This window comes from Ammospiza nelsoni, chromosome 14, assembly GCF_027579445.1.
Source record: "Ammospiza nelsoni isolate bAmmNel1 chromosome 14, bAmmNel1.pri, whole genome shotgun sequence".
NCBI lineage: Eukaryota > Metazoa > Chordata > Aves > Passeriformes > Passerellidae > Ammospiza > Ammospiza nelsoni.
Genome location: NC_080646.1, coordinates 9,076,443 through 9,092,878, shown reverse-complemented (window position 1 = coordinate 9,092,878; position 16,436 = coordinate 9,076,443). Strand labels below are relative to the sequence as shown.

Sequence of the window (16,436 nt, the reverse complement as noted above, 5' to 3'; positions counted from 1 at the left end):
ATTTATCAGTTATTTATATGGGATACTTAGCTATGGAAAATAAATCCTGATGAATAATTTATTGAACTATATGAGCAGTAAATTGCCCAGATACAGTAGCAAGTTTTCTGAATGTCTTTGTAGGTACTTATAGATTAAAGATACTTTTTCAACACTTCTTGGGGTGTAAATGAGAAACCTGTCAGGGACATGGTTTATTTCTCACCAGATGGACATAACTTGCTCCCTGGTCCTAAAAGTCAAAATATGTGTAATATTCTTCACAGCTCTTAGTTTGTTAAAATTTATTCCCTCTAAATATTGTCCCATATGAATTCCTGAAACTTCTGGGGGCTTATGGAAGCATAAAATAAAAAATGTTGTGCAAATCAAAAAGATTGTTTATGACCACCTCTTTACAGTGGTGATTAAAATGTTTATATAATTTATATAGTTAATGTAATAATTTGAAATGAGAAGTTGTAAAACTGCAATGTAAAAAATTAGCAAGAGTCAGAAACTTGGAAAACTTGTATTTTCTGCCTTGCTTTCTCTGTTTTTATCTTTTAGATAAAATTTTCTCTAATATGTAATATATTAGAGAAATATATTAGTTATGAGTTAGATGCTCAGAGTGGTGCACCATTTTCTGACAAATGCTCTGGTAAACTCTGGCCTTTTTCCATGAACTCCTTAGGCTTGAAACAATTTTAGGCAAATCTATTCTTGACTATCCTCATTCACAGGAAAGGCCCCATCTGACTCCTGACCACTTTCATGCTAGATGTTTTTTTATGTGCCTGGTTTAGAGCTGGGGCACATGACAGATGTGACACCAGTGAACTTTGGACGTGGCACCAAAAGCAGGTTCAAACACTCACAGGCCCTGGGTCATTACTGTGCCATCTGCTTTCCATGGGGCTGCAGGATACACCTCATTGTACCCTTTAAAGGGACTTGGCTGCATGATCAGAAGTGCTGCTTGGTGGCATATATCTCCTCTTTGATTGTACTGTACTGAGCTAAAGAAAAGGTTTTACATTTTACATAATATCCTTTTCCACTTCGTTACTGCTCGGATTGTGACTGCACCTTGTTATCCTCACCCTTTCCTAACCTGGAGTTAAATTGTCAATGTTGCTTTCTGGTTCTTGCTCTGTATAAAACTACTGGACATTTTGCATCTCCTAAATTTGTGGAGTTTGAGCACTTCAGCACCAAAATTTTGGCCACGAAACACTGAGGAGATAAATGAACCTCTGGGTATCTTTTCACAGGTATCTGTGAACGCAGCTGTCACGAGGCTGGATAAATCCTTGAACCCAAAACATTGACCTGGTTATGTAATATTGATTAAGCCCATGATCTGAAACCTGGTGACTTAAATTTTTCATGTCAGTTTTCTCACTGGTTCATTTGATATTTTGGTTTTATATTTTGAAGGACACTAAAGAAAAACGAAGCTTCTGTCTAGGAGACATTTTCCGTGTTGCCCCATTATTGATGTCATTGCAGCTTTTTTTATGTTCAAGTGACTCTTCATGTTCTTTTCTCCCTGAAAATAAGTCTCTCAATTAGTACAAACACAGTACATACATTGTACATTCATGTTCAACATTGGAACATGCAGTTAGCCAGTGAGCATGTAAATTAAGGTTACAGAAGGGGAACTAAAGGATACTATGTAAAATGTAAAATCAAATTTGAATAGTTTTCCAAGATTAATTTTTAAGATCTCAACAGCACACAATTTGCTGAATATTACAGAAGAATTTTATAGATTAAGTAATGGTTGTTCATGTACTTAAATGCCAGCATGCAGATTTACTGTGGTGAACTGCAGCATTTCTTCCTCAGAGAAAAACACAGCCTTGGTCAACATCCTCCCGTAAAATAAGCATTTTTAAAGAACTGAAGTTACAGTATAAATTATAGTTATCATTCTAAGCACTGAATTTTCAGACTATTTCCCTCTGTTTCCTCACTGGTGAGGAATGCCCAAGGACTGTAATATCAGCATGTCTCCCATTACAAAGTTAAACTCCAGAAACATTTAACAAGGTGAAAGTTCTAAAATTAGCCCAATTTTTCCAGCCCACACATCACACACCTGTGGGAGAACGTGTACAGTATATTCTACACTTTCTTTCCTCATTACGAATCAAAACACTCTAACCTAGCATGCAAAACATGCATTGCCTATTTTCATTAAGTCGAGAGACCTATTAATTCCAGATGTAAGCCATTCCACTTATCCTTCTTAAAGCTGGAAAGGGCATTTTCCTCTGCCTGTGTCTGGCTTTCAGCATGTGATGCTGTTCTTCTACATTTCCTGGCTGCACAGGGCACCCCTGAAGCTTTGCTGGTTCAGTGGTGCCTGTGCAGAGGAAAGGCAGGGCTGGCTGTGAGGGGCTCAGAGAGTTCAAAGCTTTTACCTTACTCCAACATGCTCTCCAGATATTTGGTTAATATCTCTCCCTACTTCAAATACACTCCCTGAGTGGGGATACCCCACCCTGGGGCTAAAATCCCCTCTTTGTCAGTGACTGTTCTCAAGACATGCAGGACAGTTGTAACAAGCCTAAGAAAAAGAGAAGTTATTATTGCTGGGTCTGTGTTATAGCTAGAAAACATTTAGATATCCACAAATGGAGAAGGGTAGAGAACCACTGGCTCAGATGGTTTGTTTTGGAAGTTAGGATCAGCCTAATCCTATTGTGTGTTTGTGGATCTAGCTAATTTCTGTGTTTAATGATGGCTTTTTGCAGCTTTTTACCAGGTCTGTTGGTGAGAATGTCTTTGTGAGGTAAGATAATTTCCCAGGAATTTTAGCTACAGCTAAAAGAATTTGGGGTGTAGGAGATTTGTCTGTAGTAGTAACTAACAAAAATGACCACACAGCTTTATGCATTGATTTTTCTTTTTCAGAATTAATTTAAAACTTTTTTCAAGCACTGATATGGTGGAAGCAACGATCCTTTAGTCAGTTTAGTGTGGGTAGATTTGAATAACTGAATGCTAACTGACAGTGAATTTATCTCTGGTAAAATGTCCATGGAAGAAGATTCTAGTCATAGTCCTTCTGACTCAAGGAAGAGAGAATGTTGGTCTTTTGTGAGATGGACACTGGGTGTGCCTTGGCAGCCCTCAGAAAAACCTCCTAACTCTGCTGGTACCTGACTGAGCATCAGGGCACAGTAAATATATGGCTGCTGCTGCTGCTGAAATTTTATACCTTTGTTGATCTGCACAACAGGAAAAAATTGATTTTGATGCCAACGTTAAAAAAGGGACACAGACTTGTGAATATATGGATAAACTCATAAACAGATGGTCTTGGGTATAAATTTTTACAGGAGGATTTTTCAGGTCAGGGATTGCTGCTTTGATGTGTGTTGTGAGGAGCACTAAGGGGTGGCAATCTGTGCCTGGGGCTCCTGAGTGCCATGGTAAGACAAACAACTGCTGAATTGCCCTTGCTGCTGCTAGGTTGGTGATATATCTGAGTATGTAAGTGTTTATAAAAATTATTTGCTCCATATCTTTGCTTTCCTTGTATTTCAGGAGAGTACTTACATGAGACAGAGAAGTGGGCTTGTGAACAACCAAGTGGAATAAAATTGTCACTGTGCTGCTGGCAGGCTTTGCAGTTAAAGTGTCGTGTAAATCTTTACCCCCATTTTTCTTTAAATAAGAATTTTTTTTTTAAGTGTGTTTAAGGCATAAGTCAACTTGAAAATTATTGGTTTTGTCAGAAACATGCTGTAAAATAGAAAATTAGAGACTGATGAGTCCCATGATTCTTAGGTACAGACCCAGAGTATGAAGTTGGGAATGGACTTCTGCCACTGCAGCTAAGAAGTCCTTTGAATTTTTTTAAGTGTTTCATTTGGCACACTGAATTGAAACTAATAGAGGAAAACAGTTTTTTTCAAGTCTACTGTGTACATAGTTTGGAGATAGTAATCTACAAATATTTCCAGCAAGAACTTCAGTTGTGTTGCTGTGGGCCTCATAAAAAGTGAGGATTTTATCACATTTTCCAGCTATCTCTTCTCCAGTGGACCTTAAATGCAAAGACTGGAAAAAAAACCATCTCTCTTCAAAAGCTATTTCTCTCCATTGAAGCACTGAGTGTTAATAAATTAAAACAAACATTTCTTTATAGAATTTATGATTTGATTGCTTTCAAAGGTGGAGTATGGTGCTTGCAATAGGACCTTTTTTTTTTTTTTTTAACTTGCATGGTTTGTAATGAAAAGAGGCATCATATAAAAGGAGATGGGAGATAACAGGGCTAACATTTTCCCCCCGTGTTACTGTAACAGTGTGAATTGGGAAAATCCAAGATGTTGTTCATTAGGAGCCTTTCTTGCTACAGGCTGTCACTCAACATTCCCATCCAGTGGTGCCTGTGAACATTGGGATTAAAAATAACCAGTGGGGAAACAATGGGATGAGAAGGAGATGGAGGATGATGAAGATGTCTTGGGAGCAAATTCCATCTGCATGGTGCTCTTAAAGAGCTGTGCACTACACACAGTGTATTAGCATGTTAAAGTGCCTTGGAGAGGAGCCTCAAAGCAGGAAACTGGCTTGCTGATAGCTACAAGAACTGGATAAAGGTTTGGAGGGTCCAAGCACTGTGCCCCTGCACAGCTGGTGTTGGATGCCAGTGCTCAGAAATCTTCATGCTACTTTGGAGCAACAAGCGAGCCTCTGCTTTGAATATGAATGAGTGAAGTCAACTGCCCCTTAATTTATACACATTGCCAGAGACCGTCCCAGGGTTTGGAATTAAATACTCCAGCACAAATCTCTTTAAACCTCTCCTAAATAAGAAATTATGCTAAAGCTCTTTAGTAAGGAGGTTCTCCCCCCTGTTGAAATAAAAATCAATTATGTTTGCTCTGCTGTGAACAATGTCATTCCCTAGCCTTGCTTTCTAATTGGGTAATGCCTTAATGACCTGCTGGGAGGCTGTGATGCATTGCTTTGGACCCTCTCTGCAGGCTCTTAGGCTACCAGTCAGATGTCAATGAAGCTTGGCTCAATAGGGGTTCTTTTTCTAAAATTCCATTATTCATCAGGGTTTATGCACTAAAATGATCACAAAATAAAACCTTCACATCAAGCAGAGTTAAATAGAATTATAGATGCTTTACCTCATTGTTAGACTTTGAGATTGTCACTGGATTAAAATTAGGTTCTTTTTTATTTGTTAAATTTGATGAAAACATTTTCTCGGTTTTGGGTTTTTCTGTTAAGAAGCATTGAAAGAAGCAACTTTAAAGGTGGTGGATTTTTTTTTAATAAGGAGGTGTATATGTATTTTAAATGAGTCTTATCTATTCTTGTTTATTTTAAACCACGAAAGAAATGTTTAAAAAAGTCTTATTCACTGTCAGTGAGTGATAAGTATCAAACCATTGACTTCATTCAATAGCTGTGTTGAATCATTCTGATTTTCTATCAGAACTGGGATAAATAAGATTTAAAAAAATCTTACATTTGCTTGATATTTTCTTCCTAACATCTAAAGGAGACTAGTAAAGTGGAATTGTAAAGGCTGTCATTACAAAGCTGGTGTTTGAAGAGAAGAACAGCTGGTTCTGGAGGACTCCTCTTCCAGAGCAAGAACAAGAATTTCTTTCCTTTGCCTGGAGAAGATGCTTTCTTTCCATGATGACAGCCTGAAGCTACATAGCTGTAAGAAAGGTAAAATTAAGCTGGGAAAGCACTTTTCCTATTAAATATGTCCGTATGTACACACATGGACGTGTATGCAATTTGAAAAGTAAAAGCAAATGACATTTGTGTGTTTTTGCAGCAGCCTCAAGGAAAGTTTTCTGTCTATTTAAACACAAATCTGTTATGCAGTGACAAATTAGGAGTTACCAGGGCAACTGCAGGTAACAATTTATTCATACTACCTCTGGAACACATCCACCTTGCTAACGTGACTGGCTCATGTGTTGTGTGCAGTGCATGTATTTCCAAATTAGTAAGTAAGTCAGTCATATAATTACCATAAAATTGCACCTTTCCCTCCAGTTTGTAAGGCGAGGGAAATGTACAAAAACACCATGAGAAATAAGTCAAATGTATAAATAAGTGAAAATTTTAATTTGCTTCACTTTTATATGTCCATATCTTCTGGAAAATTCCCTGGTTTTAAGCTTTAACCTTCTGGTTTTAAAACAAGGCCAGAATTAGTATCTCCTAGGATCTGCATCAGTGAGATAATAATTTTTCATCGGAACCCTCCCTCTTTGGAAAGATGTGAGATTTTCTGCAGATGCTTCACCTGCATCTCTCACACTGAAATCTCATTTTCAACAATCCAGTCCTTTCTGTCAGAGCTTCCATGCCCTTGTCTCCTGGTTAATGCCATCACCTTTACTTTTAACAATTATTAATGCTGCACTTTGTGTACTTGTCTGGCATATAGGCACATCCTGTCATTTGCAGCCTCTCAGTTGTAACATATAGATCTTCTCATCTGACTGATTGCCTGTCAGACAGAGGGAAATGAATTGATGTTTCCTTCTACACATGAAGGAGATTGACACAATTGTTTTCCTAAAACCTTGGAAAGCTCATGAAAACCATCCCAGTCATTCAGACAATACATCTTACTCCAGTATATTAAATTTTTTTCATGTTTATGAAGCTTTCATCAACATCTGCATCTCATCAGTTGTGAACTAGGTCATGAGATGCAGTCCTATGTAGAGTCTCCTGCTAGCAACTTCTTTAAAAGCTCCTTTTCTCCTCTGCTTTTCATTGTTTGAACAGTCTGCCCAAAACACTGCATTAAATTGTCCCCAGGGACAAGCACCCAGCACAGCCACCACTGCCCACACAGGTTTTTCAGACCAGTGTTACCCAGCCCCCAACTCTGGTCTGTCTCTACACCCAGTTGTAATGATAAGTGTTGAAATCTCAGAAATTTGCAGTTTCCTAACACGAAAAGCCTGTAATCCTCACATGATGGATTGCACCCTGTCAAGGAAAAAGTGTATTTGGAATAATTGGAGATTTCATATTTCAGTATTGATCACTTAAACTGAGAGCATGAGCTGGAAATTTGGAATACTACAGGCTGACCAAAGGTTGTTTTTAGGAATTTAGAGAGGCTTGTTATGGGTTCAGCCCTCATGTTTGATCTGTAAATTCTAAAAAGCTGTTCTGTTCTATTACACCATGGCCCCACCCCTATCATGTGAGAGCCATTCTCTGCACATCTAATTCTAATCAGTGATGTAAATAAACTTGAACTTGGAATACTCTCAAGACCACTTGCCCGTGTTTTCATGAGCACTCAGGAAAGGACCCAAGTTTCTCACAGCTGATATTAAAGCCTTAGCTGAAATACTCCTTCTGGCCACCCCAAACTGGAGTTTCCTCCAGCACACACTTGGAGGAATTTGGGACTCCGGAAGGTGACATGACACTCCACAGGAAGCCATGAAGTCTTCTGTTCCTGGTACACAAAACTGCAAAACTCATTAAATTCATTCCTAATCCTTCTGGAGGTTCCTTTTCCACATTCTTCTTCTCTCCCTCCACCCCCTGCCCCAAATATCTCTTTGGTCATTGGCCCTAAACAGTTGTGTTTTCATGTTTTATCAGGCACAACAGGAGAAAAGCCTGGTTTCTATTTGAAATGGCACAAACTAACTACAAAAATCACTATACAAATTATATGATTGCCTGGTATTGAGCTACAGTTTTAATGATTATAAAAAAATTAGTGTGTCACCTCACAGCACAGACCTATCTCCTCCCCAGGGAGTGAAGGATCACTTACATTTAATTTTGATTTGCCCAAATTTTATGGAAGGCTACTCTCTTGCTAATGGTTGAAGCTGTTTCACAAAGCCAGACTTAAGACTTGTAGTCAGATCAAATCTTGACAGAGAGAGATTTTTTACTTCCTTCAATGTTTCTGGATGTTGTTTCTTTTAAATGTCTTTTTTAATGCCTGAGGATTTATCTTCTGAAACAGTAAAACCCTGAGGGAAATCAGTGTTTGAGATTTTTCTGAGCTTGTTCAGTACTGAATTTCTTAAAATAGTACTTAAGTGATTTCTAGGCCTGGTGCTGTCTCCTTTGAAAGGAGATGGGTCACCATGAAGGACCAGATGCTTGACTTACATTGAATAAAGAAAAGAAAATTTGTGATTCAGACAGTTTTTATCTACCTGTGGAGCAATCCTTAGAAGTTTCCAAAGGAGGAAAAAAAGGAAGTTTTAATGAGAAAATCTGTTAAATTCTAACTCTATTTTAAACATTCTCTATTTCTATCTTTCAGGCTGGGTTTCGACTCTTCCATTTACCAATGACAAGATGTGAGATCTACCAAAAGAACTGTTGTGGATTTTCAGCATTTACATGGCTTCCATCCTTTTTATTCCACAGTCCCACAGGCTGTGAAATAGTAAAGAGAAATGGCCTCAAGTGGCAACTTTTTCTCTCCTGAGCGAGAAGGTTGGAGCAGATGAAAACACCACTGTGGTCTTTTCCAGCCTCACCCAGTCTGGGACTCTGTGGTCAGTTTTTACACATTGTAGAAGATGGGGTTTAGGTATTTAGCAACATGAGGCCTTCCTCATTTGCATGCTGAGCCATAATCAAACTCCTTGGGTTTCTGAACTGTCAGAGGTTGCTTTCTCTGCAGCTTGACTGCTGCACTCTGCTCCCCAGCAATACCCACCATGGTGTGTCCCATTAGCTCTAGACTGGAAATTTTGGATGTAGCTAAAATGTCTGTGATGTCTCACCCATTGGATCTCAGATTTACATCAGGATTTCTTCTGCAAACTTCTCAAATATCTTAAAAAATATAATCTTCCTTTTGTTAGACTGGGCTGGAGCAGAAATCTTTGGGCTGGAGCCTGAATGACAACTTCTTTTCATCTTTACTCTTTGCTTGCAGAAATGTTGGCATTATTAGCATATGGCTCCAAAGGATTTTGTTAAGTTTTCAATTAGTGGATTTGTAATGAATAGTTTGCATATGACATCACAGTTTGTTCCAGGCCAAGTCACTACTGTATGAGGTCATATTAAAAATCCTAAGCTGAATTCATAGTTACTATGTTAACTCTTAAAAGAGCATTTATAGGAAAAGAACAGTTTCCCATTAGAGTGCTGCCATGTTCTTTGTCTCAGCTGCAGTATTTGGTTTTGAAATCTCTCTACCAAGTAAAACTGTTGTTAATATGTTTGCTGCAAGGTGGTTTACTATAAAAATATTATCTAATATCACCTAAAAGAGGCTGGGATGTCTCTGTACTAACACAGGCAATATCAATTCCTGCCTTGACGAGGAAACCATAGTGAAGAAATGTAAATTCAGTGATTTCACAACCTTTCTGCTGTGTCCTTCCTGTTTTCTTTCAATTCATATTGTAAATGGTTTTCTTTTATTGTTTTTTATTTCAGGAACGGTTTGTGATTTGATGGTGTTTTCTGATGTTACCATGAGATGTCCTATGCTCCAGCTACATGAAGACATAAATCAGTGCAGTAATTGAAGATCAGTTACTAAAGAAGTTGGTGCTGAGGCTTTGAGGGTGCTGATCCACACAACACGTTCTTTGAAGATTTTTCTGCAGAATAAATTCAGGTCTCCTGAACTGAATGTCTACATCCCAGGCATGGTGTGTAGCTGTCCCAGGAAGCAGCTATTTGTTCAAATCCTTATGGTTAGCACCTGAAAATGAAATTCCAGTTCAGTCCTCTATGGATAAAATTTTTCAAATAAAGTGATTTTGCTGGGAAATAAAAAGAATGAAATATTTTTTAAAATGTTAAATTTGGAGAATTATTTAAACTAAGAGATAAAATTAGGATGACATTATAACATATTAAAATATTTTATTTTATAGATGGAAACTTCCAAAATATGTTCCAAAATACTTCACCTTGGGTTGAAAGATGTAGCTGACCTTCTTTGTTTTGATTTGGTTTGGTTGTTTTGTTTGTTATTTTTGAATTCTTCCAAACAGCCAGCAGCTTCTGCTTTGGATCAATTTTTCCCCGATTTCTTTTTTTTTTTTAAACCCAAAATAAGAAAATTGATTTATTCACTTGCTGTTTCTCATATGTTTAATTAATTTCAGATGCCAGATCCTAAATTCTAATTTTCAACAGGGTAAAGCTGTGTCAAAATTTTCTGTAAAGCAGTTTTTGTAAGTCAAAGCATTACATAAATAAAAGGAATAAAACTCAGACCATAACTGTGGGATCTCAGCACCTCAGGATGGAGGTGCAGAGTGGCCGAGAACACCCTTGGGGGGCTCGGGAGTCCTGGAATGTTGCCAGAAGTGTCTGGTGGCTGGACTTTGATCCTGCACAGGAGACGACACCTGTATGAGGATGGGAGGATTTCACTGGGTGAATGGTGAAGGGATAAGTTAATTAGAGTGTAAAACACAGGGTTTAGGATTTCTGTACAGGGGGGTCTAAAGAAGTAAGATGGAGGAATTGGGGCGTGTCCTGTTCTTCTTCTTCTTCTTCTTGGCCTCCATCTTCTGTGGTGATGGTGGCACTTTGGGATTGGCTGTTACTAGAAGTGCACCGGTTAATAAGGGTAAAAGGTATTGGGGAAAAATGATAAATATTGTGTATGTAACTTCAAGTATAAAGATAGGTGACTGCCCCGGGGGCTCTCAGTGTGCTCATGGCTGGCTGCTGTGCAGACCTCTGTCGGGCTGAGAGAAAATCTTTTAGATAAACAATTAATAAGCACCGAGACCGAGAAAAGATCTGAAGTCTCTTCTCGTCCTTTGAAGCGCGAGCTCTTCAAGGCCATCCCTGGGCCTTTCCAGGCCACCTAAACAGCCGAGAAACCAACACATAACTGCTTCACTGTTCTCATTACCAGCAGATTCTAATATATTTTAGAAGGATTTTTGTGCTCTGCTTTTACTTCAGCCCAAAGCAAGAATTTCAGACACTTGACAAATGTGGAGAGAAGTGAGTGGACACTTGGGGAAGTGAAGCAGTTCCCCAGTTCCTGAGAATGGGATCAGATCTGGGTCTGTTCCTGCATGGCCAGAGCCCCAGGTGGGGAGTGCAGGGCTCTGCTGAACAAACCTGGGTGGCAGCAGAGCCCTGCTTGGCTGCTTGCTGCCCCTCTGCCTTTTAGTATGGATTTTGGAAAGGTTATTTTATAATTTACTCTACAATGTATTGGAATGTTTAGCAAGGAGCAGCTTCTGTGCTGTCAACTTGCAATCCCTAAACTGGAAATCAATCTAAAAGCTAATTCTCCCTGGTCCTTTAATATCTTCTACACTTAGAACAAGCTCCATTGTTAGAGGATATTGAAGTGCTTTGCCAGGGGGATGCTTCCTTCCTGAGGTATTACACAGATTTAGGCTTGAGAAGGTTGACTGATTTGTCCAATATCACAGTTTGGTGGCAAAATTTAGCTCCCAACCCCAGGTCCAACTGATAGTCCTTACTATCTCTCTCAGGGATTAGCTGATTTAAGTAAAGTGTCATAAAGCTGCATTACTTGAATGAGCTAATAATTCTGAACCACCCTGGAGTGGCTGGCAAATCTGCAGCAAAGAAAGAAACAAAGGAAAAACAGTTGTCACAATTTTACATCTGAAAAGAGACAGGGCAAACTGCACCAAGCTGCTGAAATGGGTAAAATGGTCCAGCAGCAGATTTTTACTGTGCAATTCTGTTCCACATAATCAGTGCTCTTGGATTTTGTGGGAGCTGTTCCTGGATTTCATCTGCCTGTGAGGAGACAGAAATGCTCTGCCCTAGGGAGAACAATTGAGGGGGGAAAAGTGTTTCTTAAAATCCACAGTAAAAACCTCCCTGCTTTATCTAGAGCTCATTAGAGAGTTTAAAGAAAACCCAATGTCGTGTTTAAATGCTTTTCCCCCCTCAGTTTTATAGATGGTTAAATGGCACACAGGTTGTGCTGTCTCAGCCATCAAAAGCTAAGAAAGGAGGTTAAAAGACCCCAGGGATCCTTCACATTAATTACTACCACTGTCAGTTGGTGTGAAACCATGTTTGGGCCTTTTAGAAAGGAAGAGTGTAATTTGTGCTTTCACTTAGGGCTGAAACAAATCCTGCAGATACTTGATGGTATACACTCACGTGTAAAAATGACTAATTTGTTTCCACTGAATTCTTGGAGTTAATCTGGGAAAAATTGATGGGAAACCCCCTCACCCTACCCCAGTAACTCAACTGAATTTTAGCAACCTGAATTGGCAGTGTGTAAAACTGGCTTGAATTAATTGGGAGCCTAATCCACAGAAATTAGCTAAAAAATGCATTATTCACTCCAGTGTAGCAGCAGGGAGGAGAAATGAAAGAAGCAGAGAGGAAAAGCAGAAGCAGCACCTAAGGCAAAGGGCTGTCATTTGAATTTCATAATCGAGGGTGAGACAAAGACACCTCTTTGTCCAAGTAAACCACCTTCTGAAAGGGGAAATCTGAGGAAAACATAGAACTGTGCAGTGTGAGCATTGGGGCTGGTTGGATTCTGCATCTCCCATCATTTACAGTGGTGCACAAGAACAACCAAAGTGAAATGAAGTTTCTATAGCACAGCAGCACAGTGCATGGGTTGCATTTGTCACTCAATGTAATCTAGTATAGTCAGCCTGCTGAGAGAGACACACAAAATAAAAAACTGGGGTGCACCACAGCAGCAGAAAGGCTGGTCTGAAATCCCTTTCCACGCCTGCCCCCTGCCCCATGGGCTGGCAAACCAAAAAGAGACATTATATGTGAGTTACACCTGGGTGTGTGCAGGGAAATGGCAAAGACTGAAAAGACAGAAATTTTCTAGAGGACACAATGACAATTATCTTGACAACAAAGCTAACAAGTCTATCTCAGAAGGCCTGAGGAGTGTGGGGCTGTTTCATGGAATGGCCCAGGCCCTGAGCAGGGCACTGCTGCTGGAACTGGCCCAGCAAGGAGGGACAGGGGCTGGCTGCAGGCTGGCACAGCTGAACTGGCTCTGGGCTGAGACAGGCACCAGGGCTCAGGGCAGAAATGGGACTGGGCCACGCTGCTGGGAAGGGTTAACCTTTTTGGGAGCAGTGAATTGTTAGATCAGCCCAGGTGTCCCCCGAATCCCCTTCTTGATGTGCCCTACCCTTGCAGTTTCACTTGACTGTGTTATGCCATCCTAAAGTCTTTTGCTGCTGTGTTGCACAGTGGTCATGCTTGCTTAAAAGATGCCATTCAGGCTACCCCAGGAGGGTCCATACTTTTCCTACAAGAATTTGGCACATAGATACATGTTTACCTCACAAATCCAGTGTTACAAAAAGGGGAAATCTTAGAGGTGAGGAAACCAGGAACAGAGTGGTTCATAGAAACACAAAGTCTGATTTTCACACTTCTCAGCAGCAGCACAGAGAAAGTTAAAGCATGGTGCCGCCTTCATTATTTTTAATTAGTGTTGCATCCCCAACACACTGTGACCTGCTTTTTGTTTTGCCACATATGTGTTGCATGATGTGTAACCTCTCAGTGTCTGTTCCTGTCTAATTAATCCAGGTTTGACTGCTGCAACCTATGAGTTGTCCACCAGCTGTGTATGTGATATAACTCTTGGAGTTCTATTTTTTAGATATCTGAATCCAATTGCTAAGGCAAGATTGAAATTCTGTTTTGTTTTTGGTTGTTGGCTTGGGGTTTTTTTTTAATTGCTTAATGTGCTTGGGCAAATGAGGAACAGATTTTTGGGTGCCTTTCTGGTTATAAATTGTAATTAGGAAAACCTTTGCTATCTCCCAGAAGCAGCCTGCTAGTTAGTGATACTGGAGTGTGTGGCATTTGTACTATGATTTAATGAGAAGGCACGTGCCAAATTTTGCACTGGTTACTTGTTTTAAACTTACAGAACTGAAGTTTTGTGCAGCATTTCCCATTCCAAGGGGAAATGGCACCACAATAGGATTTAATGAATTGTGTACCTACAAGAGCAATATAGCTCCCAAAATGCTTGGTCAACTGAACTGCTTGTCCTGTAAATGCAGCAATAAAAGCTCTGCTGCTCCTCCTTTCCTCAGCACGGCCAGAACCTGCAAATCAGTTTTCACAGTGAAGAGGTGGCATCAGACAATTGTGCAATTGTGTTGGATTGCAACTTTGGAATGCCTGGTTGTGATCCCATGGCTTTTGCATTAGTTCTGTTCATTTGAAGGCTATCAGTGACTTCTCTGGTGCAGGATCAGACCATAATTACTAAAACAGTGAGCTTATCATGGCATTTGGAGATATGCTCTCATTGTTGAGGAAAGAACCTTGTCTGCTCTTTGATTTAAAGTTCTCCTGGACAGTAAGATTAGCTCTTGATGTTAAGCTAAGTAAGTGGTTCATTCATCATTTATTTATATCTGTGTTCATAGCTTGAATCTGGGTTTTTGGGGCTTGCACTGCAGATTCTCTCTCATTCCAGGAGTTTTCCAACCATCTGCATCTGGCACTTAGGGCTGGGGAGCAAAGCAGAGGGTGGTGGTGTGTCCCAGCAGGGCTGCCCTGTGCTGTGGTGCTGTTTTTTGAATGCTCCTTCCACTGCAGGGGTGAGGTGGATAACCTTGGGGAAAAACACATGGAACCTCCTGCACTGGACAAATAAAAACACCAGAGATGACTGTGAGAGAAGAACTGCTAATATGGGTGATCTAGTGGGACTTCCCCTGTACCCTGGAAAAAACTGAGCCCTTTTTTTGAGATGTTCTGCAGAATAAACATTGAGTTTTCTTGTCTCTGTAAGAAAGTAACAGCAGTGACAAAGCACAGCTAATAAGGGGAACAAAAAGAGATAAGGAAAGGTGAAGTAGTGAGACAGGAAAAAAAAAAGGTTGAAAGACAAAAGGTGAAAAGGGAGAGAAAGGTATCAGATTTCTTCTGGCATTCATCTGCTCTGTATATAGAGTTTGAATATATTTTCCAGCAGAGGATTTCCCCTTGCATTTGCAATTCAAAGCTTCTAGCAAATTCCACTGTTTCCCTTGGCACTTCTTCAGCCTCTGTGGATTTTCCAGTTCTGCTTTTTAGATGCAGTGCAATTGTCAAACTGTGCAGCTTTATTTTTTTCTTCCCTGAGGTAGTGTGCCTTAAGGTGTATTGTGGCATTACATAAATTTTTGGTTCAAAATCTGAAAAAGGGCAAGGATCTTTTTCCCTTGTTCCCTGCTCTTTATAATTTAATTCATGGATGGTCTTTAGGACTACTTGGATATTTGACAGTGTTTCCTGTCTTTCTTCACTTGCATGAATAAGTGGATAAAAAGATTTGGGATTTTCCATAGTATGGGTAGATGGTGATATGCAGCTATTATGCTCAAGGAAAATACCAGTAATGGGGTGCCTGGGACATGCTCATAAAGATAAATACTGTCAAAGGGGATGATGTACTTGGGATCATGTGTAGAGAAATAGAGACTTGCTGCATTGCTGTCTTGGGAGCAAAAAGACTTCTACCCCACATTGCAGCTGATTCCATCTGCCCTGTATCCAAAATATTGGTTTTACCCAGTCAGTTTGAGATCACATCAATAAGAGGATAACAAATGTTGCCTAACAGTGAAGAGTACAGATGGTTGCTTGCTTTATTTTTACTTCTACTAGTGCATAAAATTAAAGATTTTTAACAGAGCTTTGCTTTACATGCACGCTGTTAACAAGCTGAAGACATTTCATATTTGTCAAAGTAGGACTGCAAATAAAACTGATCAGTAAAGCCTGGATGTCTGGAGAGGATCTTTATGGTGGAGAGCAGAGAAGTAATTAACATGTGGCTCTTCAAAAGATGTGTTAAGAAAGTGAAAATTGTTTCAGCTCGTTCTCAGGTGAAGGAGGATGCTGCCAATGGATCCATTACACACGTGCAATGAGGTTTCCCTAATCACTGCCGGGATGGGCTGCTGAAAGTATTTGGGATCAGCTGCAGGAATAGCTAATTGTGTTTAGAGGCCCGGCAGCTCCACCAGGCAAAGGGATTCAAAGGTTTGCATGGGAGAATTCACTTCACAAGAGGCCCCTTTCAGACCCTCTCCAGGTTTGGAGCTCCTTTCCTTTTAGTGCACGTTCTGGGAAAGCACTTTTATAATCCTGCTTTAGAGTTATTGCGAGCGAATGCGGTGATGGTTCAATGAAAAAGCATGAAAACAGTAATGGAATTTCTTTTCTTTTTTCTTCTTTCTTTCCTAATAGGCCCTTTAGAAAGTCAGACCATATGTGTAGAAGCCTTATTAACTAGAGGCCAGGTTTAGAAAGAACTGTGGTAAATTACCGAGATGTATTTGAAAATAAACCTAGAAAACGCAGATTTGAGTTCTAAATTAGTACTTTGAAAAAAAAATTCAGACCTGTAATTGCTTGGTGTCTTATGGCATTTCAAATTATGTGTGATGTTTCTTATAAGATTGAAACTTATTAAGCAGAAAAAATGT

General features: G+C 39.7%; 1 long non-coding RNA gene across 1 annotated transcript in view; it reads left to right on the top strand.

The window, feature by feature from the left end:
• Positions 1–15,960: 15,960 nt before the first annotated feature.
• LOC132079693 (uncharacterized) overlaps positions 15,961–16,436 on the top strand; it is a 162,271-nt gene continuing 161,795 nt past the window's right edge. The window contains exon 1 of the long non-coding RNA XR_009419440.1: positions 15,961–16,042. This is a non-coding gene — a long non-coding RNA (uncharacterized LOC132079693). The remainder of the gene's footprint in view (positions 16,043–16,436) is intronic.